The sequence below is a fragment of the Protopterus annectens genome, chromosome 3.part0, assembly GCF_019279795.1.
Source record: "Protopterus annectens isolate FY-2018-M chromosome 3.part0, PAN1.0, whole genome shotgun sequence".
NCBI lineage: Eukaryota > Metazoa > Chordata > Ceratodontiformes > Protopteridae > Protopterus > Protopterus annectens.
In genome coordinates this window covers 51,162,527-51,190,431 of record NC_056731.1, presented here as the reverse complement: position 1 = coordinate 51,190,431, position 27,905 = coordinate 51,162,527, and positions in this window count along the sequence as shown.

Below are 27,905 nucleotides of genomic sequence, written 5' to 3'. Positions count from 1 at the left end.
AACATTACTGGCAACGTGGTTCACGTAAATAAACAGTCATAAAATGTTCAGCATGAAAAAGTGCTGTAGGACAATAAGACCATTTAAGACATATTTAAATAATGCATAAGCACACCTCTGAAACTCCTAATGCAAGAGTACTTGACAAACGCACAAATATTATGGGGATAAATACACAGACATATAGACAACTTGTACACAGTGCTCCTATACAATGTGAAAGTGGCTAGAATAGCAGTTGTGACAGTAGCACAGTAGCATGCATGTTCTGAAGGCAGGACGTCAGGCACAGAAAAGGCCTGTCATTAGTGATGGCGAATCTCAAGGATATGTCAAACAACCACAATGTCAGGAGGACCATATAGCTTTTTATGATGCATAAAGTGGACAAGCTGGGAAAGTCATAATAGATGAGATTACATAGACAAGAGATGTGGGATATGTCAGTAAACCTGTATTGTGATACAACAACATGTACTTCCCTAATAACAATGGAAGATGAATTTAGAAATGGAAGGTAGTTTGTCTCCAAATGGGTCAGTGTAGGACTGTAGTCCACATGCCAGTACACCAATGTTGTAATGTTAATGTGGGACACTGCACACATCATAGTGCAAGGGGGTGATAAAAATACAATCAGTGACATTTCCCAAATGTGCAGGCTGATTACAATAAAAAACAGCAAGTAACGGACTCAAGGGAAGAAAGCTCAAAGCCACCACACCACAAATTTACCTCACATACTCTTTACCAAGGATAGTAAGTGAAGCAGTCATAATGCAAGTCCCCCTAGAACATAGCACACATTCATGCAAACTTACATGGAGCACTTAAAAAGCCATTATTGACACATTTCCTCAAAATGACCATCACAGCAGTGGTATAAGAATCCATATAAATAAATGATGTTAAGACAAGACAAGATAGCCAACATTGTAGGGAATGTTACGCATAACACCAGTAGAAGAGACAAAATTAGGGATGATACTGAATCACTGTCACTGACAGTTTTCAGATTATTGGACTTGCAAGAAATGCTACAGAAGCACTGTGAGCAGAGTTGAGTGTAATAACATATTGCTTTAGTACAAAATAGTTTCTGTCAGGCAAAAAAATGCACGCACCTGTGCTTGAACCCATGACTTTGTTAAATTACATATTCCCAATGACAGGATTTTAGCAAGGCTTGCTAATAGAGTACTCAAGATAGAGGTGGCTACTAAATACATTTCATAGAAATAGATAGCCTGACATCAGGCAAACAAAATGCAACTAGCTGGGTTTGAGCTCATGACTTTGTGAAAGGACAGGATATTACAAAGGCATGCTAACAGGATACTCAAAAGAGAGATGGCTGATAAATACATTTCAGGGGAATAGCAAACTAACAGGCAAGCAAAATGCACTGGTCTGTTTTCAAAATCATTACATTTGACATCAGTAATGGAGGGCATATCCAGCATCTGCCACTAGATGACCCTGTGGGAAGTCAACCTTTGCAAACCTTTGGTAGGGATCACTCGTGTGCCATATGTTGGTGTCATGGAAACTGACCAGGTGGCCTGCACATATATTGTAGATGATACCTTGTGCATTACAGACCAGCTGGCAGTTGATGGAATGTGTTCAGATATGGGGTGTGTGTCCAATGTTAGGAAGTCCATGGTGAAGGGTGTATAAGTGTGTGTGTGTGTGTGTGCGTGTGTGCGTGTGTGTGTGTGTGTGTGTGTGTGTGTGTGTGTGTGTGTGTGTGGTGTCACTGGCAGCATGGGGTGCAGTGAGTGGGTCTGTAGGGACACAGTCATAGGATGTGTGTCACAAAAACATACTGGCATACAGGTGTAAGACTTGCATTGCAAAAGATCAAGTTCATCATGGACATCCCCCACTTATGAGAACTGCCTCTGCCGGGTGTTGCACAGCTATTTCCATGACCCTGACTGGAAGTTGGAGTTCCACATGAATGTGAATAGTGTCTGCTGGATGAGCTGTTATTGCAACCATATACAAGATCATGACCACATGGGTGACCTTGCCTGGGTGTAGACACATCCAGATCTGATGTAGCAGTGGAAGTGCTACCACTGCAGGAATGGGATCTGGCATGATCATGTCAACGGACATCTAAAGATGTACCAGCAGACTTGCCTCACGGATGTTGCCCCTCCCCAACAGACAATCCAGAACAGACAGTGCATGTCCCAGTGTGGTATTCATCCTGTCCAAGAAGTCATACACGTAGTTCACCCAGTCCCTTTGTTAGCATGCACAACATGCAGTAGTCAATCTCTTCCAAGGCCCTGGTGGAACTTGCCTGTGCCTCCATAACTAAGAAAAGAAACTAAGTCTTATTCTGCAACTTTGCTTTTTCCTCAATTCTGTCAACACACACTAACTGGCCAAGACTGCACTGCATTAACTGTGGAATAAATAACCAAATTAAGTTGTGCATCTGGGGGCTACTTCCCCTATCCTTACCCACAAGCAATGGGGATATAAATATTGTGAAGTGCATTTTAAGCTATTGTCTAACCTTTTGATTCAATGATGGCATGAATAAAAAAAACCTTAGGAAAGGAAAGAAATTCAGTATTACTTTTTGACTTTGCTTTTTTCTGCATCCTTTCAACACACTCAGACTGGCCAAGAGTGTACTGTAATAACTGTGGAATAAACAATCAGATTAACCCAGGGATCTTTAGGCCTGTGAGACTGCAGACGATATGAGGTTATAGATCCTTTGATGTGTACTTTAGAGCTATTTTCATACCTTTTCACCCAGTAATGGCATGAGCAAATAACAAGCAAAGAAAGAACTTCAGTATTACTCTTTATGTTTTCTTTTCCTGCATCCTTTAAACATACCCTAATTATCCAGAGTGCACTGTAAAAACTGTGAAATAAATAATCAAATTAGTTATAGTGCACTGTGTAATAATTTAAGTTCAGTGAAAGATTGTTTTGTAAATGGAGGGCGTATAGTTTTTTTAAGATTCTGTATATTGTCTTCTAAGTCAGGCGAGTATTCATTTTTGAAGTTTTGATTCTTCCTCTTTTAGTTGGTTCTCCAATAACTGTTTTTCCTCTTGTCTTGTCTTTTATAAATAGATGCTTTCTGAATGAGTACTCCTCTAATTTTTCCTTTTGTAGCAAGGCTAACATAATTTAGGACGATTGTTTTCTATTTTTATGTGAACTATCTTTGGAAGGGTTAATGAGAATATTCCAATCACCACCTATGATATAGTAATGGTTTGGGAATTTTAATATTAAGTTATAGATGTCATATATAAATCGTTGTTGATTTGAACATGGTCCGTAAATATTGAGGAATAGTATAGGGTTATTGGTTTAGGGGTAAGTACTGGTAAAGTAATAGCACCTACTATTGATATCAGATTTGAAGTTTGTAATTTCTCCTGGGAAAGATTTTTTAATTATAATGGTGGTACCTTGCGGTGGTGGTGCTGCGGTAGGTTTGTCGCCTCACAGTAAGACTTTTTCCTGTTCGATTCCCAGCTAGAGCATCTTCTGTGTGGAGACATGCGTGAATGGGCGTAGCTTCATTGAAGGTTGTGCGTCAGGGCCGGCAACTCAGCACATAAAAAATCTACTGCCAATCATTAGGAGACCGGAGTTCTGCTGTGGCGACCTCTAACTGGGAAAAGCTGAAAGACACAACAACAATGGTGGTACCTTTGGATGCTGTATTATTTCCAGCAGATATGATTTGCTTAATCCGATTTCTTTCTCTATCTTTGTTCCATTTGTCATTTGTCATGTGTGTTTCTTGAAGATAGATAATATCAGATCTATTTTGGTATAGAAAATGCATAATTAAATTCTTTTACTTTTTATCTTGGAGACTTTTATATTCCAAGAGTCAATTTTAATCATTGTGTATCAGTTTGGTTATGTGTTTGGTTTTGAATGTATAGGTATTAGAGGGTTATGTACAATATTAGGTAGGGAGTTTGCCAAGATGAAGTTGTAGTTTTGTGTGGCATCTGCTCCGCTTAAACCATCCTTAGTGCCTAACCATCTATGTCCCGAAATGTAATAGCAGGGTTTGTATTGGTGATAAAATATTTGAAGTTCAATTGACTTATAAATGTATTGGTGAGTTGCAGGGGGATATATGTCAATATTTCTATGCAATTCCAAGTATCAGCGATCAGTAAATAACACATATTTCAGGCTACTCCTTTAGTATGAAGTGTAGGTCAGAGTTACAACAATCCACAAAAAATAAAAATACAAGTGACATACATAGCAAGAACCACTGAAGCAGTGATGTTCAAAGAGCAATGTAGAGCTAATGCAAAGATCATATGAAACAATAGCATAGCATTAATTTCCTTAAAGTGTAGAAATAGTCGTTGTGTAGATTATTTCAGCTCATTAGATTAGCCAACATTTGTCCTATACTTCTATTCCAATTACAATAAACAGTATTTAATTGACGAAGAAAGATAGATTACTTAAGTTTTAACTAATGATGAGTGGGCTTATGTTAAACCCATATATAGAGTGGAATATAAACTATAAAAAATAGAATATCATAAAACACGGGCTCCAGCATTCTTCTTACATAAATATTTTTTTATAAGTCTATATCTAGCATAGTTTAGGCATTTGTTTGTAAAGCATTATGATACCTCTTCAGAATATCTGATCTAGCTGTTGTGTCTCAGGTCTATCTAACTGTGATAGACCATGGCCAGTTAAATGCCATGTCTCCCAATGTCCCACAAACTCAGATACTCTGTGCAGCAGTTGTCCTAATGTCTAGAGTTATGGGAAAGATAGATAAAAGTGAGAATGAGCAACATAAAACATTGATTGGGTAATTTGACACCCATCTATTTATCATGTGTACTATGTGGTTATGATCTGTAACAACCTCTGTAACTGTATTATTCTAAGGGATCAAGTGAATGATGTTCATTATATTGTACTATATTATTTTCTGAAGAGTAGTGTCACAGTGAAATACATATCATGCCTTTCCTGCACGACATCATTTATGGTTTGTGTTTCGGAAGATTCATAAAACTTTAAGTGACAATAAGCTAAGCTTGTATACATCAATACCAATTTACATTTCAATAACATAATGATTCATATTTAACACAATTAGGTGCATAGCAACTGGCATTTGTTGGTGGCTGGTAGATTGTGGTACTGTGTTTCCCAATATACACTTATGATTAAAAGAGTTATTGATCCTTGTGCAGATCATCCTAGCAAGTTACTTGTATAGTTGGTAGTGTGCTTAGCAACCGTGCCAGTTATGATGTTGTTATAATTTTGTGGGACTGGAGAAACATGGCAGAACAGAGAAGCGAATATTTGTTAGGCTTCTGGAGACCTTCCATCTTAATAGAATAACGCTATGTAAGTATGTAAGCAGTCTTATACAAGCACAGTGTACTAGTTATGGTTGGTTATTTTACAGACTGTCATAATATATCACTTTGCAAAGTTCACAGTATGCATTGGGATAACCATTCAATAATGGAACTTATTATACTTCTTTTATAGTATTTTCGTAAGCTGACATTATATGACTGAGAAGCATAGTTTCTGTCTTTTATACTGCAGGAACATTTCACCTTTGTTACCTTACTTTCTGTCCTGTCACCTTTTTTTTGAGGAATAACCATAGAATAATGCAATTCAGCATTTAAGGATTTAGTCTAAATAGAATGCAGTGCTTCTTTTAGTCTCATTGTTGGTGTTTAAGGACAAAATACATACATACAATAACTCTCCAATGAATGTAGAACAGCTATGTCTTTACTGCAGTCATTGGAGTTAAAAGTTGAGCTTGAGATCTTAATTTTATTAATCCTCCAATTGGTGTGATTAATAATGTTTTAGTCTTTCCCATAGATGCTTAGTGAACTATGGAGGTTGCGAGGTATGTAATGCCGTCCAAGCAGAAGCATTAACAGGAACTTCCGGGGTCAGTGGAATTCCATGACGGCATAGCTGCAGGAAAGTTTTTTTTTTTTTTTTTTCTTATTTGAATGACCTCCTTCATCTACTCCTCTGCGTGTCTGATCTCTGAAAACATTAGTTTAATCTTGCCTATCTTTGGGCAGTGTATTGAAACTGTGTCTTGAGTAGAATGCAAACTTCAAATCACTTAATAGCAGAGACAAGCAATCTCTTATATATTTTTGTTATCTTCCCTACAGAAGTGGGATGCCGCATGTAATGACGTTTCCTTTTTTGCATCATTATTGGATCTTGGGTATTCTGCAATTGCTGTCATATTGCCAGGTTGTGTGCGTGTATAATTTGGATTTAGTGTGTACTTGGGGCCACCTGTTAACCACTCCTACAAACTCATAAAAAGAGAAGCAGTGTAGCTATCTATAGTAACAGTATTTAATGTTCCTGTCAATCTTGCTTCATAGCCTTCGGGTGTGTTTAAGTGATTTATGTTGCTGTTTTTGCTCCATTGCTTAGCCAAAGTCCCTGGCTTAAAGATGGAATTCTCTGATTAATGTTCAGAGCGAAGTGCACTGTGCACTAAATGGAACATAAAGTAATTGTGTGCTACACTAAATCGTATACACAATAACTGCATGATGACTTTGCTGGTGATATATAAAAATAAACAAACTTAAATTATTATACAGTTACTCTGAGTGGGCTCAGATGCCTTCCAGAACATTAGCCAGATGAATAGATTTCAAAAATGGACCTCCGAAAATATCAGAGCTACATCATAAAGATAAAAAATTACACAGAAACACAGATATAATAAATTCTTTTGCAAAAATCTATAACATTTATAACTCCCAGAAACAAATACAACCGGACCTTTATAATAAATTATTAAAAGGCTTAAACTTTCCTCTATTAAATGAAGAACAGCAAAACTTTTTTGTGAACCCACTCACATCTGACAAAATCAAACCTGCAATCAGTAAATTGAAAATAAATAAAGCCCCCCAGTCCAGATGGTTTCACTGCTGAATTCTACCATAAGTTCAATCCACAACTATTTAAGATGTGGCTTAGAGTATACAGTTACATTATAATCCATGGAATTTCAGACCTGTACATTAATAACTCAAAAACTATTTTGATTCTCAGACCTAACTCAGACAAAACAAATCCACATAGCTATAGACCTATTGCTCTTATAAACTTAGACATTAAAATACTAACTTCATTATTATCACATAGGTTACAAAAAGTTATAGCTACTATAATTTCACCAGAGCAATTACGTTTTATGCAACAAAGACAGGTCTGTGATAACACCTTGACCCTTGATACAATAATGATACTCTTAGCAAAAGATAAACATCCCAGGTATACTCTAGCAGTAGATGATAGTAAAGCTTTTGAAAAAGTTGATCTAAATTCCGAACAATGCCACATTTCAATATCCCACAATCTTTTATTAATATGATTAAAACTTTATACAAAAATGCTTTGACTACATTATTCATTAACAAAACTATGTTTCAACCTATAAAAATAACAAACAGAACTAAACAAGGTTGTCCCCTCACCCTATCTCTTTAATCTTTACCTTGAACTGTTCTTACTTCATATTGCTCAAAAAACTTACCACCATATTCCAAATATTAACAATATTGAATTAAAGTTCACAGCATTTGCTGATGACCTTAATATTTATTTTGAACTGCCCAATACTGTTTCACATAAAATTCTTAAGTTAATTGAAAACTTCTCTAATTAACTATCAAATAAACCCTCAAAATCTTTCATATTCCCTGTAAATCCTTATAAACACAAAGAATCATATTTTCCTACTACCAAAATTACAGTCAATTACACAATAAAATATCTGGGTATCTATTTTGCTTACATTCATAAAGACTTGATGAAAGCAAATCTTCTAAAATCATAGGAACAGGTTAAACAGGATATTTCAAGGTGGAAGAATATAAACTTTTCTCCCTTGTCAAAAGTCACCATTACCAAAATGAATATTTTACCCAGAATCCTATACCACCTAAACTCCATTAATTTAAAGATCCCTAGAAATTTCTTCCACAAAATAAAAATAGCCCTCTCACATTTCATTTGGTACCCAAAGATTACAATAATTTGTTATGATAAACTAATTTTATCAAAGGAAAAGGGGGGTTTGGGACTTCTCGACTTTAAATTATATTACAATATCATTAGTGCTAGTCGAATTATTCAAATCTCAAATCATGACCCTGCTAGCCAAACTTGGCCCCCAATCTGGATTAAAATCTGGTATAACCAGTTACGTTCCTTCAACATTAATGCCAAAGCCATTTCCTACATTAAATCCAAGAATAATCTCATAACTAAAGTTCATCCCATGATTGAAAATAAGATAATGATATTTTAAAATCTAATAACATCACTTCATCTTGAAAATATACTTGAATTTCTGCAACCCATACATCTTTATCCAAACCTACAACTCAATAAAAAATTGACAAACCTCAAAAATTATCCACAGATCAAAAATATAATGGTCTGGCAATTATACCATCTAAATAATCTAAACATTGGTGAACTAAGATCCCACCTAGGAGCACCACGCAAATGCGATACTATGCTTAGACAACTTAAATTACTTGTAAAAGCAACATTTTCTAGGATCAAAATTAGGAACAAGACATCAAAACAACCCAATTCATTTTTAAAAGTCTGCAGTGGTGGCTGGTGACTTCAAATCAAAGGGGGGCTGCAGGAGACAGCTAAATGGGTGGGACCAATGAGAATGGGGTGTGACCAACAATAAAGGGGTGGAGCTATGCTCAAAATCACAAAAACTGTGTCTTTAATTAAATACACTGCCCTGGGTGCCAAACCATCATTATGAGAGTCCAATCAAGACAAAATGAAGTGTAGAAGAAAACAATATTTCAATGTATTGGCTACATGACAGTTTACTTAATATCTGGATGGAAACAAAAAGGTTGTGAGGCATGAAAAAATAAATTACTTTTTAAATACATTACTGGAATGCTAGTCAAAATCAAGCATAAAAAAACAAGCAGCACTCAACTCAAACCACGTATCCTTGCACTGCAGTTCTAATTATAATTTGTATTCAGCTTTATAAAAGTACCAAGGAACATGCTGAAAGTAGCAATCTCTGTGATACCCCCACTGTGCATCCCTCAATAACAATAAATATTTGAACACACACACACACACACACACACACACACACACACACACACACACACACACACACACACACACACACACACACCTCAACTGTCCAGATTTTTGCCTCATATTTTTTGGTCTGTTCCTCATAAAATTTGTGATTTTCAGACAAATCACTGAGGATTGATTCACTAAATAATGACACACATTTACGTTTCAGACTTTACATCCTTCAGAAATGCGTGCTATCACAAAATTTGTTCTGCCAACTTTCAAAGTTTTTAAGAGTGCTATTTAAAGTCTGTCCCTATTTTCTGTGCCTTTGTTCCCCCACCCCGTTATGTTAGGCTTTATCCAGATTTCTTCTTGTAAGAGGTTGAAATGTATAATTGTTTGTGTGTGTGTGTGTGTGTGTGTGTGTGTGTGTGTGTGTGTGTGTGTGTGTGTGTGCATAAAAAACACAGAATACAGAAGGACTGCCAAAATGTCCAGACACCAGTCTGGTCACTGTTATTCATCTCTGTACTGTGAATATTCAGTAATATACATATATATATATATCATTGCGCACTCATGATAGCAACTTCTAACAATCATAATTTAAATGAGTTACTCAGGATTTTGTAGTACCCTGTTAATTTACTTTTGAAACTCAGTATTTTCCTGAAAAAACAATCAGACAGCTATGGGCTAGAGTTACTTTTCTGCCATATATTTGTTTATTTATTTAAGTAAAGAAATTGGCATGTTTCTTTACTTAAAAAAAAATACTAAATAAATGACAGAAAAGCACCCCTGGATGAACAGCACCCTAGGCAGTCAACTAGATCTCATAAACATAAGGCCAGCCCTGGCCAAAATACCACAACTATACATACAAGTGCTATAATTTCAGTGACTTTTACAGGTAAGTAATACATGCAAGTATGCCTATACCATGTGCAGGGGGTCACTGCATCTCACTATCAGATGTATCTGGACAGAATAGGTGAGAGAGGTTATATAAGCATACCTGTGATTATCAGTTGCAGACTGGGATGTAAACATATTTGACATATTTGACTAGCATATCTGGGCATCACTATATCCAGCACCACACTGTGAAACTCTGATGAGTTGCCTGCAACCTTGATTGATGACAGGAACTCTTCCATCTCAATAAGTGGTCGTTTGGGAAGTGACACACCACCAGAAGCCCTCCACTCCCATGCCACAGCCTCTGAGCTGGGCCTTTTGAGTCAGACCAGTATATATATAACACCCAATCCACCAACACCACTAAGATCCTCAACTACCTACACCAGTCAGAAGGGCTTGTTGGAGGTGTATGTATCAAGTAGCCATCTAACATAGAGATGGAGGGTGTGTAGTATCATCTCATTATGAGCTTCTGAGAAACGAGATTTCCATGACCATGTGCATTTAGTACTTTAAGGAACTATATCCCTGTTATAAATGGAATAAAAAACTGATATCACAACACAAGATAACACACAGGTAGTATACACACACACACACACACACACACACACACACACACACACACACACACACACACACACACACACACACACACACACACACACACACACACACACACACTTTGCAGTTATAGAACAAAAAATATAGCATTACAGCAATCAGTAAATAGCACAGCCAAGTGAAACATGCCTTCACCTCTAAAAGCTGCAAACAACAGTCTAAACAACAATGCAAGTTGACCAGCATAGCACTTAATATAATCTGTAAATAAAAACAATACTGTAATGGCCTGATGCATTCCACACCTCCCCCAAGGAAAAAGAAAAACAGCAGAAGACAAAAATGATAACAGATGCAGGAATGTTCACATAACAAGTAGACAACATCATATGCATATCAATAATATGGACAATGTAGCAAAAGCTATAACTCACAGTTCAGCAGAATTACACACTTACTTAGGTAACACCACATTGCAGTGGCACATATCTACAGGTACACCTCTCCAGAAACTAAATGTTTCAACTGTTTGCCTGTTACTCAACTACAAAATCCTATACATGTGAGAGTGTGTGTTACCCTAATCCCATTAATTATATTTCAGATACCTTGAACAGATTATAGTGAAACAATGCACACAGAGAACACAAAACAAATAGATAGCAGCATGGTGCAAATGAGCAGTTGTATGGAAGAAGGCATACCTTGCAATATTTTATGAAAGTATCCTCCCTATTTGAAGAGCAAAATGTTTAAGCAAGCTAGTTTCAGCAGCACCTGGAAAAGAAAGCAATCTTCCATAATGTGAAGGAAGATCCATACCCTACACCACATTTATAAGGAATCCACTCCTGGGCACACTGAATATGCTAATTAACTCTCAACTCACTGCAGTTTCTGAATCACTCAGTTTGTGTGATGAACAAGGGAGGTAAATGTTGTGCTGGTTTCTGCATGATGATGTACACATACCTGTACAGCACAGGATCATGGATTAAGACATTGCCAAGTCAAACTATTACAAGTGTGCCTCATTAGCAGTACTGGTAAATCAGTGATGTGTTGGGGATCCAACCTCATCAAAATCACACTTTGAAAGGGTGGGGCAAACAAATGTGTTTATGTTACACCCACAGTGACATATGAATGAACCTGGATCCACATACTGGTCATGTTATCTCAAATTTATGTGACATCGGCGTGCACACATCTCAGGCATGGGATGAAAATGCCTAACGATGAGCGTGATAACACCAACAATCTGAATGTGGATTAAAGTTAACCATATATGTGAATTAAAAACAACGGGCTTATTAAATTCATGCCAGGCTTTAAGACATTCTATAAACAAAGGTAATACCAATAATACCACACAAAAATGTTAGGAGTAAGTCTGCCCTGCAGAAAAAGGCTGGTGCCCTCTCATTCCTTCTTATCCTCATTTCTGTCTTATCACCTCGAGTATCACAATTGTACTGTGTAACAAAAAATAATAAAAGACTGACAGCATAAGTGTACTGCAGACTAACTGCCCCATTGTAAAAGTAGAATAACTTGCACTTGTACTTATCTTTCTCCTGTTTATTTAGCTGTACATATGGTACATGCTGATGATGATGCATTGCAATGCCACTGTTCACATCCTGTGAGTGTTTTTCACCCCAAGTCATGATAATGTATACTCATATTAATAGTGGAAACCACCAAACTTGAAAATCTACAAGTTATTTTATCCATGTCACCTTCGCACACTGGTTGTCTTTGTGCATCAATGCTGGTTATCAATGCCCCTTAGGGAATCATATTTCCTGCCCTGGGGCAAAAACTGAAAAAAATAATTCTGCATGTTGAAAGAGTAAGCCATCAGTCCTGCAAACAATAATACAATTGTGCACTCCACTTAGCATACTAGACATTAGTAAAGTCAGAAAAGTATTTTTGTCTGTAATTGCCTTAATGGCTCAATATGTTACTGTTATCTGTACTCAGTTATAATGCAACAGGTGCAGTGTTTCAATCCACATAAGGAGCATAGCTCTACAGGCAGATTCAATAAACCCTACATGGTTTGAAAAGTACCATGTGCCAAGATGCGTGCATGGTAGAGCACTGTTTTGTATTCAATAAGCATCACTACATGGTAAACACTGTGGGATGCTATTTACAACATAAGCAACTAAACTGAATTCTAATCAACCAATCTAAGATGGAGGAGCAATTCAACAATCTATAAAGCAAACATGTAGACTCGATGCTGGTTTTCCCTGCAAATTCCAAAAGCTATTGGAATACAGCTATGGAAATGAGTCTACAGGGAAACAATGTTAGGGGCTGCTGTTGCTTTAATTCATGTGTCTGTGCAACAGGCTGAAGTCTATGCTGCTGCTGCTGCTAATAGACCACGTCCAAGAAGGAGAAGAGTTTTCAGACCCAGTTTAACTTATCATAAACTCCATGCAATGGAAACTGTAGAGCACTACAGCATGGACAGAGACACACTACAGGAACTCTGCAACCTCTGTTGTCCTCAACTCAGAGCCAGAGCAAACCAAGGGGAACCCATCCCAGTGGAGACAAAGATATGTGTAGCACTTAGAATTTTAGCTACAGGAACATTTCAAAGACCAACAAGGAACATGCTGGGGGTGTCGCAGGCATCTGCATGCAGGATCCTCCATCAATTTCTGAATGCTATGCTCCAACATGCCAGTGACCATATATATTTTCCCTATACTCCTAAGGACAGGGCGACAAATATGCAAGAGTTTTACCCTGTAGTACACTACCTTGAAGTACTGGGTGCCATAGATTGTACATATATTGAAATTAAGACACCACCTGGGGAACAGGCAAGGCTCTACGTACATATAAAGGCCTTCCACCCTATTAACTGCCAAGTTGTGTGTAATGCTAAGGGAATCATCTTGAATGTGTGTACTGGGAACCCAGACAGCTAGCATGAGTCACATATCTGACACACCTCCCAACTGTATCAGATTTTCACTAGGGATGATATCCCAGGGGATCATTTACTGGGGGATGTAGGTTATGCACTGGAACTATGGCTGATGACGGTCATCAGAAATGCACATACACACACACACACACACACACACACACACACACACACACACACACACACACACACACACACACACACTGAAAAATGCTATAATAAGGCACATGCTCAAACCAGAAATATCATAGAGTGTGTGCTTGGGCTGCTGAAGTCATGGTTCCAGTGCCTAGATGCATCTGAGGGAGCCCTGCAGTACAATCCACATACATGTACTGAAATATTCACTACTACACAACATCATCCTGAGAAAGCAGCTTCAGCAGGTTCAACAAGAAATAGGGGCACACATCCCACCACTAATGGCAAGGTCATCACAGCACCACACAGATGAGGAGTCAGAGTGTGAACCAGCAGCTGCTGTTGGTGTAGGCATACATAGGAGTGCTCAATATGCCCTCACACTGGCTAAGGGGCAACACATAGCACAATCATTTACCACCTAAGAGGCTAAAACCTTCCTCCTACACACATACATATAGTAACATTGATGCCAGGCAGTTAATGTAAGCAAGCAAAAGTTGGTTGATTTGTACAGAAATGACTTTAGCATGTGACAGAAGAGACTTGTGTGATTACATGTGTACTCTAGCAAGTAGTAAGCCTCAGGCATCAAAGATTCTTGCAGTCAAACCTCTCAAAAGTACTGATGGTCATCGAATGTCCTCAGTTTGGCATCCTACTTTTGTACTGGAAAATCATTAAAGAGAGAAGTTAGAAAGTAATGAGACACATTTCAGTTTCAGACTTCACAACCCTCAGAAGACTATTAAAAGTATTGATGCAAAAAATGTTTGATGCTATCAACTGTCTAACTCTCTTCTTCTTCTTTCGGCTGCTCCCATTGGGGGTCGCCACAGTGTATCATCTGTTTCCATTTTTTCCTGCTCTCTGCATCTTGCTCTGTCACACCAACCATCTGCATGTCCTCTCTCACCACATCCATAAACCTTATCTTAGGCCTTCCTCTTTTCCTGTTACCTCGCAGCTTCATCCTTAGCATCTTTTTCCCAATATACTCTGCATCCCTCCTCAGCACATGTCCAAACCAACGTAATCTTGCCTCTCTGGCTTTGTCTCCAAAACGTCCAACCTATGCTGGCCCTCTAATATACTTATTCCTAATCCTGTCCATCCTCGTCACACCCAGTGCAAATCTTAACATCTATAACTCTGCCACTTCCAGCTCTGATTCCCTCCTTTTTTTCAATGCCACTGTCTCCAACCCATATAACATAGGTGGTCTCACTACCCTCTTGCAGACTTTCCCTTTCACTCTTACTGGTACTCGTCTGTCACAAATCACGGCTGATACTCTTCTCCACCCACTCCATCCTGCCTGTACTCTCTTCTTCCCCTCTCTTCCACACTCACCATTACTCTGAACTGTTGATCCCAAGTATTTAAACTCATCCACCTTCACCACCTCTACTCCTTGCATCCTCACCATTCCTCCATCCTCCCTCTCATATATTCTGTCTTAGTCCTGCTTACCTTCATTCCTCTTCTCTCTAGAGCATATCTCCACCTCTCCAGGGTCTCCTCCACCTGTTCTCTACTCTCACTAAAGATCACAATGTCATCTGCAAACATCATAAGTCCACGGGGACTCCTGTCTGATCTCGTCTGTCAACCTGTCCATCACCATTGCATATATGAAAGGGCTCAGAGCTGATCCTTGATGTAATCCCACCTCCATCCTAAATGCATCCATCACTCCCACTGCAGAGCTCACCGCTGTCACACTACCCTCATACTCTCTAAGACTAAAATATGTCAAAAATGCAGTTAGCAAAGCAATATCACAAATGTAGATATACTAAACACAAAGTCAGCTGTGCACCCTGAACAGTAGACACAAATGTTATGTATCCCTGAATCCAAAAGATAGAAAAGAAGGATCTGGCACAGTTATCATCACTTGCACAGGGTGTTGTGTGTAGGGGGCCAGGAAGCCTAGGCTGACACAAGAGGTCTGTGAGTGTATGTGAGTAAGAAAGAAAAGCAAGCAGACATTCATATAAAGTAACAAATGGCCAGTGAGACAAAAATGAGTTTTAAGCTTCATAGCTGAACCATGTAATTCTTGTGTGTGTGTCTGTATCAGTCCTCCAGGTGAAATTGGTGTGGGAGTGTCTGCAAGAATATAGCAAAGCTCTGTGATAGCTCTATGTCTTGGTATGCTGGACAGGTTTGAGCCATGCATGGTAGAGGTGGCAGTTCATCACTGTTCTACCCAACCACAAGAGCTGGCTCTGCTAGGAGTTGCACTGACATGTCCATGTCCTAGTCACATGCACTGCTGCTACCTGAACATGACTGATATCTGCTGGATGAGCTCCTGTCATGAGGATGCCCAGGATCACAAGTCCATGGCCTGCCATGTCTGGGCATGGCCAACTCAACCACTGATGGAGCAGTGGAAGTAGTGCCACTATGGGAGTGTGATTTGGCACAGCTATGTCAGTTAACAGCAGATGATGTGTGTGACCTACACTCACAAGGATGCTGTCCCCCTCCCAGCAGATGTTCCATCACAGACATCACCCTTTCCATGTCATTCATCCAGTCCATTTAATTGGCAACATGATGGAGGCAGTCACGCATGTCAGCCTGTGCCACATGTACAACCCTAAGCATTTCTCTGGAAGACCTATAGGAATGTACCTGCACCTCCATGATGGCCCTAAACATGTATGGAGTGGCACAGAAAGACACACCTGGATCAGGTGGAGGATGAACAGCAGGCCTCCTTCGAGCATCCCTAACAAAGCTCCTGCATGGTGCCCCACCCACACTTTGGCTACAGCCAGAGTCAACAGGCACTGAAGCCACTGTAACCACGCTTTCCTGTTCGAGTGTCTCACTCTCCACCTGCCCAATATCTGAGGGCTTACTGGAATGGGTCGGAGTAGGCCTAATGGCTGTGTCTGATGAAATTGTAGGGGGTGGCTGAATGTCAACCTCAGTGTCAGATTCAACCTTTGCACCCTCCCAACTGTGTCTCTGTTTGGCCACCATCATTATCTGAGTCTGTTGATACTCTGACATCAAGTAGTAAGAGTCCTACATTTCAAATGTCAGGATCATCTGTGATAATAAGCAACAAACATGGGAAAGGAATTAATAGCTACATTACTATAGTCAAATGTATGCTAAAAACTAGTATTGTGCCACTACTACAGACAGTGCAGCAATACACACAACAGTCCTCACACCCACATCACACCTATGGATAAAATAAATATTTCTTTGAACTGCTCATCACTACTGACAAAAAATATTTGGCTTACCATGCGCAGATGATGCTATGCTTCTCATGGATGATGGTCCTGGAAGAAGTTAAGCAAAAGGTAAGGACAACATCATCACAATTTGAAGTAACATTAACACAGGGGATTAAAACCTTTTGACCTTTATATGTTCATTAATGATACTTTTAACAAGAACTTACATGACAAGTCCACCGTAAGCCCATGTGTAATCAATCAGAATGTGTTGCTAACTGTATCAGTCTAGAACTATCAACCCCTAATGAATTTAATGTTAAACAGAAATTAAGTATTGTTGTCAACATTTTACTATGGAAGAAGTACTTCACAACTGAGATAGATATGCCTACCTGGAAGCTCCTCCTGGGACATACTTGTTCTCCCCAAAACAGTAGCATCAACAGTAATGATATGCTGTTGTGCACTTTCCATTGAGCCGTCTGGATCCCTCACAGTGGACAGAAACTCTTCATTTGCTGTTAGTGATGGCTCTGTAGCAGGCTCCCCAGTACCCATCAATTCATGGGCCACTGCAGATGCTCTCCTCCATGTAGATGAAATAATTTCAGTGGCCCTATGGTGCACCTGATCATATATTTGGCTGTGGCTGCCTACTGTGTTCACATCAGCAACTATTTGCTGCCAAATTTGCATTATGCCTGACATATCTGCATGCCCCCTGTCAAGCAGAAATGTACCATCTCACCTAAATGCTTTCACAATGCCTTCATTCTCATGCTCACTGAAGAGGGGGTGGAGGGATAGTGGCACTTGGGTGCCATAGTCCTAGGTGACATAAAATATAAAAGAAGGATAATACACATAAGTACCACATAACTGAAAGTCCTGTTTCCATATAACATATAAAAGATTGCATTTCACTATTACCCACTGGAGAACCATAAAACAGTCAAGATATTCAAATATAAAAAAAAGGAATTATGTGGTTGTAATATATTACAATCACACACAAAGCAAGGTTAGATACAAAACAAGGACAGTAGCAATAGCAAAAGTCCTGTTTGTGCCAAAACAAAAATGCAACTTTGCTCCCCCACTCCCAAAAGACCAGGCAAATGACACAGTTTGCTAAAAAACATTAGTGAAATGAAATGTGTACAGATTTAACACAGAACATTCATAGGTTCATAGGTAAGTACTAGGCTATCTGCCCAAGGGCAATTGTAAGCCAGAATGTGTTGGCTTTCGCCACCCCTTAGATTAGTTCCCTGTGCCTCTGTTCAGCAGAGCCATTAGTTCCCTGTGCCATTGTCCAGCAGAGCCATTAGTTCTAAGTGCTTTCACCCGTACATGTTCTGGGCATCATCAGAGTACTGAGAAATACGTTCACTAGCTTCCGTACATATAGATATTGCTGATTAACTAATTAACAATTAGTTGCTAGTGATTACATCACCATACCTAATTAACAACTCTATACAGGAAATCCTTTTTTTAAAAATGAATGTATATACTTATATATAGGTTGCTAAAAAATAATAATAATAATAATAATAATAATAATAATAATAATAAGTACTAAATACATACCAGTTAAAAAAGCACTGTATATAGTACTGTGTTATTAAAAACATGTACAATAAAGTACATATGTATAAGCTAAAAACATACATTTAATATGCCAAGACTTGTATAACACAGTATGTGGTGCTTTTTGTTTTTTAAAAAGCATAAAACATACCTTAAAAAGTAACTATCAATTTTTTCATAAAAACTTTGTTGTTGTACCTATGTAAATATATAAATTAATAAATCAGTTGGGGAAATAATAATCAAAAATAACCTTTGTATTATAAATTTAAAAATAAAAAGTTACAGAAAAGAAATCAAAAATAAAAACAATACTAGTATAAAAATACCGAATTGAGTAAATAGTATGCAGTTGGCAGTAGATATTTACGTGCTTGCTTGCCGGGCCTAACGCACAACCTTCAATGAAGGAATGCCCATTCACGCATGTCGACACACAGAAGGCGCTCTAACTGAGAATCGAACGTGCAACATCTAACTGTGAGGAGACAATGCTACCGCAGCACCACCACCACAGTACATCCTTACACATTTAAGGATAATGCTACAAAATGCCTTATGGAGTGCATGTCTCAGATTACTGCTCAGATAACACAAGAAAGAAGAACAAACACAGAGAGATAAGAATGAGCTGCATTTCTGCAAGCAATAGTCATAAATGGTTGTGTAATCACTCAGTGCACTAGATCTGAAATTAATACATGTACAAACAACTGTCATATGTTTGTTAGTGCTGTGGATGATGCCGCAGTTGATTGTATGCACAATTATTTCAGTTCTCTGCAGCAACGCTGTGTGGCAAAGAGGGATATGGTACCTTTACTGTGTTTTGAATGTTGATTGAAATAAGAGTTCATATCCTGACCTCTGTAAAAATATTTCAGTATATCAACAGATATTGTGTAGTGTTTATTTCATAGATTTCTTTTCTACATTTCAACCAATTTTCCTTTTTTTTATTTTTTTTTTAAATGGCAGTGTTTGTACAGTGCATGGCTTAGCACAAACAGGAGATCCAGAGAAACACAATGAATGTCAGGTGTGGCTGTGCTCATCACACTTATGCGTCACTTATCAGTGTGCAAACCTGAACTAGTGGCCCACATAGGAAGCTGACAGAACACCTGCACACAGGGTGTAGACAGTGTAAAGGTCAAAAGGGACATTGTGCAGTTTTTGCTTTCAGTCATACAATGCTTCTAAGTGACAAATCACAGTTAACAAGCTTCCCTAATATCTGCAGCCATTGAAAACCTGCAGACAGGACATAGACAGTCAACAGTTTAAAAAGGATGCATTCTATTAATTCTGTTGGGCACTGTGCAAACACTCTAAGCTGCATTGTTTGGCAGTTAACACACAGAACTTAAAAATGAATAATGAATTATGCAACTGTCATTTAACTATTCCTGTGACAGCAGGTGTAAGTGTAGGGCTGTAATACAGATGGTCTTGGGTTCTAATACAGGAAGTGCAACATATTTTTACTGTTTTGACAGTCCAGTTTATAGTAAAGAAAAAAAAATATACAAGTATTGTTCCAACATTCTTGCAGCAACACTGTAAGTGTAGAGCTGACATACAGATGGTCCTGGGTTCTAATACAGGACATTCCAGACATTTTTACTGTTGTTCCATTTCACGTTATATTTAATCTCACTTATAACACTTTAGATAGTGGAGTTGATATCAATTATATAAATATATGAGGGATAAGACACTCTTATTGTGTTTTCAGATGTATGACTGAGTGTATAATGTCTACTATATTTCTGTAAGTATAATTCTGCTATCTGGACTTGGATAACCTTCACACTTAAATAAGACACATACAAAATGAATCTATGTATAAGGACCTTGTCAGGTCACACACATGTATGGTTAACATCTCAAACTGTCATCTGTATTTATCAATGATTCATGACTATGTCTGAAAAGCACTTCTTCTGTGGCAAAGATGGAAAATCACTGCTGTGGAAGAAAATGTTTTGTCCCTTATGAATAGGTTTGAGTGTTACACAGTAAAAATCTATTTTATCAGTGTATAAAGCCAAACCAAAACTGTGTCAGGTCATGAATGTTATGTCCCCAGTGCATGTCTGCAAAGTTAAGTCACCCAACAGTTATAACAGCAGACACCCTCAAACTATTGTCAAGTGTCAGATTAACTTTCCAGTTTCAAAAATTGCTTTCCTCCCTGCTTGGCACTGTTGCTCTCTGCTCTTAACATTCCACAAATACAGTTGACATCATTTCTCAAGTTTGCTCATTACCAGTAAATGACATTTGCCATTGTTCTACTTTTGGCATTAGGCATGTCTGATGTTAGAGGGGAAGACACCCAATTTAAGGTGCAGAGGTGGGATGTTCAGGAGTCCAGGATATTTTCTGGACTCTTGATAAAGTACCACAGCCAAAGGCTTCTGCAGGGGGACGATTCTGGCTGCCAGTACAAGTCTGAGGTTTGGAATAGTCTGGCTAATGCTTTATCCAGTGCAACTGGCATCCCATTTACTGAAGAACAGTGTGGGCACCGTTTCAATGACCTAAAAAGGTGCAAAAGCACTTTGCCAACCATCACGCAAAACCACTGCTCGGTGATGCACTATGCAAAGTAAATGACTGCATGTATTATTTATGTTTATTGTCCATTTAGTCTTCATGTCATGAAACTACATGTGGAAACATAAAAAATGAAGGTCCTATCTAAGAATAAGTCACATATTTACAATGCAGCCATGTGTTACCTCCCCCCATGCACTGCAACCCTGGTCTCTCGATACTTGTTCACAAATATATCAACTACACTGCATAAATTAATAAGAAATATGTGATATACCTTGCACATCTTTAGAATCACAGCACACATTCACATTTTCAAATACTTGTAGTAATGTGATCACCTGTTTGCCTATAGTTTGTAAAGTTGTCACTTAAAGTATACCAGCACATTGGAACACAGCCACCAACCACCACATAATACACATTGCACACTCATCAGTCTGGTAACATGCAGAACTTGAAATATCCTGATTGAACATGCCTGCACATCCATTTCTCTCCAACATCCACTGCTGATGTCATCCACTATAAGTTGTCCTCCAACTTTGTAAAAGTCAGGCTTGTGCTGTGACGTTTGCATAAAGTACTAAGTTCTCCAGTTGCTGTACATAGATAGGTAGGGATTCTGCTTTTACTGCAGTCAATATGGAGGTGCATGCGTGTCTATGTAGCCAGAAGTGCATAAGTCTGTATCCTGCAGCTACCACTCCAATCAAATGGATTGCCAGTTTTTGACTCTTACAAATGTCTATATATCCATTTCATGCTAGCCTCCCAACATCTTCAACCCCAACATTCTCTGCTGGTGTCATCCACTATAAATTGCCCTGCAGCCTTGAAAAAGACAGACTTGTGCTGTGCTGTGGTCCTTGTGTAAAGTACTGCGTTCTCCAGTCTGTGTACTTAGATAGCTAGGGGTTCTGTTCTCACTGCAGGCAACTGGGAGGTGTGTATATGTCTATGTACTCAGAAAAGCATAAGTGTGCATCTTGCAGTTACCACTCCAATCTCATGGATTGCCACTGTTTTTGACATTTGCAAATGTCTACACATCCATTTCATGCTGGCCTCCCAACATCTTCACCCCAACATCCTTTGCAGATGTCATCCACTATAAGTTGTCCTGCAGCCTTGTAAAAGTCAGACTTGTGTCATGGTGCTTGCTTAAAGTACTGAGTTCTCCTGTCTGTATCCTTGGTTAGGTAAGAGTTTTAATCTCACTGCAGTCAACTGGTGTATGTGTTTGTGTGTGTGTGTGTGTGTGTGTGTGTGTGTGTGTGTGTGTGTGTGTGTGTGTGTGTTTGTGCATTTGCTTGATATTAGAGAGAGCATTTTACACCAACATATGGGACACTGCTATTGCCATTTACTCCTCATCAGAAACTGCTGATGTCATCAGCTATAAAGCATTGTCTAACACTCTCCAAATCAGACTTGAGCTGTGGCACTTCCCTTAAATGCAAAGTTCTCTAGTCAGTTTACTTAGATGAGTAGAGGTTCTGTGCTCACTGCAGTCAGCTTGTGTGTGTGTTTGTGCACTTGTCTGACATTAGTGAGACCATTTTAAACCAGCATGTGGGATACTACTATTGCCATTTACTCTTCACCGCACACTGCTGATGCCATCAAATAAAGTGTTGTCTGACACTCTCCAAGTCAGACATGAGCTGTGGCACTTGGCTTAGTACAGAGTTATCTTATTGGTGTACTTAGATAGGTAGGGGTTTGTTCTCACTTCAGTCAACTGGAGTGTGTGTGTTTGTCCACTAGCTTGACATTGAAGAGAATAGTTTTCACTAGCATGTGGGCACTGCTATTACTCACCAGGCACTGCAGATGTTATCAGCTATAGCTGATTTACAGATGCGCAATATTCCTGTCAGACCAGATCAGAGAGTGCCCTGTAGGCCAGGCACAAGTCACCTTATCCTATATGATACAGATTACAGTGACAGAGCTTTCAGTGTATCCACATACATCATGGCATGGTTTGCAGGTCTTGAATTTTCTTGCTCAGAAATCATGGACCTTTTCTATATGGAAAATTGTAATATCCCAGCTGTGTACAACACATGTGTGTGAGTTGTTAATGCTAAATCCATGACTTTTACATCTGTTAGATGCCTGACAGAGGGCATGCATGATGAGGACACTATCATCCTGTGGAACTTGATGAGGTCAAGTCATTTGACATAAATCCACACTGAGGTATTCACTCATCACTGTCAGATGTGGCCATAAACAACTACATTACAGTCAGTATACTACTGCATCACATATGTGGCATTTAAATATGTTGAAATGTGTGAAGTGACATATATATCCGGTCCACTGATCAGGTTTGTACATCAGGGCTGTCTGCTAGGCTCTTTCATATCCATTAACGTCATCGACATCAAGATTGACATACACATTCTGTGTCCAGACAGCTCTCTGGAGGACTACAGATTGTTAGCAATCATTGACTGCAACTGTTATGACAGAGGCACAGTATACTAACCTCGAAAAAGGGCATAGCAAAATAAATTTAAAATGGGTGGCGAAAGCCTAACACATTCTGGCTAGGCTTATAAATGCCCTAGGGCAGATAGCCTAGTATGAACCTATGAACCTATGAACTGTGATATTAGCATAATAGAGACAGTATCAAGACACATCAAATATTGCTGCTGCAGCCATTACAACACATTAAATGAAACAAAAATGTGGGGGATTTGTTACAGTATGAAAACAAATACACAAACCAAGGATAATGTAGACATCGCACTCTATATGCAGACCAAATGTTATGTGACCTGTGTTCTGAAGCAGATGGTATGTGGAACATCCATCAGCACATGGCCACAGTGGTGAGTACTCACCTGTATGCTACACAACTACTGAGTATGTACAGGACATCCACATCAAAGGCCATAATATCACCATAAATCACAGCCTTCATTATACCTATAATTGAGAAGAATATTCCATTCTTCATGTACCTCTCTACATATCGTCCAGTGATTTATAACTTCCAGTGATTTATAACATATTCACAAACCTAAATTCTACACTTATTTCCAAGCTTAAAACTACCTATAATAAGACTGCCAGATTTGCAGCTAACCAAACCTACAAGTCACACCACTGCTTAGCACTACAACAACTAGACTGGCTAGAATTCCCTCAGCTGCTCCAACTATACCAGCTACAAATCATCCACTCTATCCTCTATCTACCCTCCTTCTGCCCCAGCCTCTCCACTATCATATCCAAATATTCCCCTGCAAGGACTCTACACAGTTCAAATCAAAAATTATTAGTCATCTACAAACCCAAAACCAAAACAGGCTGCCTTCTCTATAACTATAACTATAACCCAGCTACATCCTGGAACCAACTCCCCTTGGAAATAAAATCCCTCCAGCATAGCAAAAGTTTCAAATTAGCCACAAGGAAATACCTAAAAACAAAGTGGTCTTGCCACTGTAGCCAACCACCCTGAAACCACCATCCATTCACCTATTTCACCACCTCACTCTTAATGTATCTCTAACACTATTCCCTGCCTCTTCTACCTCTTCCCTTCCTCTATCTCCAACCACTCTTAATTCTTACAATCTCAAAGCAACCTACCTGTCTAGTCTGTCTCCTTTACTCTACCTCCCCTACATCTCCTACTAGCCATTCTTACTTTCCTTTCTTGTTTCCAAACTCTTATATGACTAGATCCTACCCACTTTAAATAAGCATCTGCCTATTAACTCATTTTGCTCTAAGCAGCTTAAATAATATTGTAACTAGTCACATTTTCTTCTGCTAATTGTTTAAAACCTTGTTTGTAACAACTCACCAATTGTTAATACTCTGTATAATTGAATTACCTGAGGAACTTTTTTTCTCTCCAGGTCTCTGCTTGTAAGATCCTATAGCTGATTGTTACTACTATGGTACTAAAACTTAATAAATTGTTTTCTAGTCCTGAGGAGCCTTTCTCCCCTGGTCTATGCTGAAAATGAGCCAAAAGCTCAGCCAGACTAACCCGGTTAACAAATGTAAAATAAATAAATAAAATAAATAAGTGTAACACCTTTACCACACTGAGCTGCCACACATCTTATTGGACATACCAAGGTATTCTTTTTGTTGCATAAAACTTACTGTCTGATGGTGCAGAACATCCAAGGTGTTACACCAGATGCATGTGTGATACCTGTTCTGGTGATGCACACAGTATATACATAGCTGTTTGACAACGTTGATGGCATGTGTTACATTCATGACAGTGTGGATTATGCCATATATATGCCATCCACACCAGTCAGCTAGCCTGGATTTATCATAGTATCACATGCAGGTATAGCAGTGTCCCTCCTAACACCTCCAGCAGATGTTACAGTGTCAGGACAGTATGCTTGATTACCTTATAGATTGCTGACATGTCATAATAGTTTTACAAAGTGTGTTTGTGCAGAACCATCTATGATCACTCAAAATCACATATGTTGTGTCAGACACATGATATTACTGTTGGTATTATTCTGATATTGTCCATGATTGTGCTTGCTTCTTTTACTGTTGTCCATGGGCCTGTAACTGTGTCCCACCTTTTGGAGACCTCTGCTTACATTACACCCATATTCAGGTGTATCAGTTTGCACAGCTTCACAATATGCACTCAAACCCAGCTGTATATTACATGCCCTGATAGATGTCCTTTCCAATGTTAACAATAGGATGCTTATCTTACAAAGACGTATATTCTCCATTGTTATGTCACCCTGTCTGACAGTCATATGATATACCTTTTTACTGTGAAGACCATAGTGTACCATGTTGATATGTAAGTAGTACTGGTACAACTGTCTCCCATTTACATGCCGTCATCTGTTGTACATTATAATATTTCACCTGTCCTCTTTCCCTGTATTCATTCCTACAATTCATCTCTGTGTCCCTATGCAATACAAACACTTCTCCTGATTGTTTATTTTAAATGGCAGTCTATGTACCTTTACTGATCAGTTACCCAACTTTTGTACAGAATGCATTGAATGGGTTTTCACACTACTCTACACTATGTGCACTGTCCTGTATTGTGTTTGGAACATATACCTTACTATATAAGCAACCCTGGTAATCATTATGGGATTCCATGCAACTAATCTAGATTGCTGTAAAAGAAACAAGTTCGCTATCCATGTAGCACTAGACGGTTTCTTGGCCGTCAAAATTTTTGCCTGCCACAATACCACACTTGTTTACATTTAAATGTGGTGCACGGCATGAATATGTAATTAGTGTTGCTGCTCCCCACACAAACACAAACTCCATGTAGGCTTTGTGCCAAGCCTGCACAGAGTTTATTGAATCCTGCTGCTAATCTTATTTGTGGCATCAAATGTGTGAACATTTTTCATTTGTACATCATAATGTACCCTACTGCTAAACAAATGCCTTTCATTAAAATTAATACCTTGTAAGGCTCACTATATACATTTTATGAGTATCATAATTTATGCAGTTTTACTTTGTACAGATGTACTTTGCTATTTTTACTTAACCATTCTAATATCAGTTCACATAACTGCTTCCACACAGCTATGATATAGATATATATACATCAAAGCAACTTTGAAAACATGCAAATCACACTGCTTTAGTTGCATATCTGAATAATGGTCATGTGTAGATATACTGAGATATGCTTGCGTTCACACCCTTTCATGTGCAGTCTGTATAACCCAGCCATCAATATATGGGCTCCCCTGAAATAATAATGATGTCATTTAAAATACAAGTGCATCACACACATCCACAAAAAGGGCCCTGTAAACTATACTGGCTATCAGATAAGGCTGAGGTTTGGAATAGTTTGACCAAGGCTGTTACAAGTGCTACTGCTATCCCACACAAAGGTGAACAGTTTTTTCACCATTATAGTAACATGAAAAGGTGAAACAATTAGCAACAATGGGAAGAATATTATGGGATCCACTTCACACCTCAGAACATAAGTATATTTCTCCATAACCCTGTAATACACTACTATGCCATGGTAAAACACACACATTCTTCATTACTGTTTTTAATTATGTGTAGCCCCTGCAGACATCGACGGAAACCAAGAGATGCTTCAGAAGAGACTGCAATGCATCAGAGCTGCACGTGGCAATTATGGACTCAAGTATTCCTGATTGCCATGCCATACTAGCACTGATATTACTAACAGGTTATCAGGTATCTGGACACCAGGCCACAAATGGTTGTCAGACAACTATAAGAGGATACATAGTCTACATTTGCAATCTCATACCTGTATGATTAGCTCTTGTAGCTTTGAACCGGTCAACTTAATGAATGTGGATTCAGTCTCAGACAACAGAAAATATGTGATATGCATTTTACATTTCATTATTGACTACCTATAGTCATATCTTAGAATAACATTTAGTCAGGCCGAATACATGGTTAATTAACTATCATCCATAAACCAGTTGTAGTATATTACAGTTTCTCTAGAATGTTTTTTAAATGTGAGAGCCAGGACTATCACATCATTGTAACAGCAATTCATTTCCTCACACATTTATATCTGGATGTAAATAATCATAAAAATGTGTGTGGAATTTGTAATGACCGTGACATTAACATTAAATAAATATTTATAATATTTTTATTATGTCTCTCCCACTACCTTCCTTCTTGCTATCATTTCTAATATTTTCTTATTATTATCCATCATTGCATTGCAACATTCTTTACGGCTTCATCATGACCACAAGCACAGATAGCTAGACCAGCTACAGTGGCTCAGACCACTATCCCTCCACAAGTGG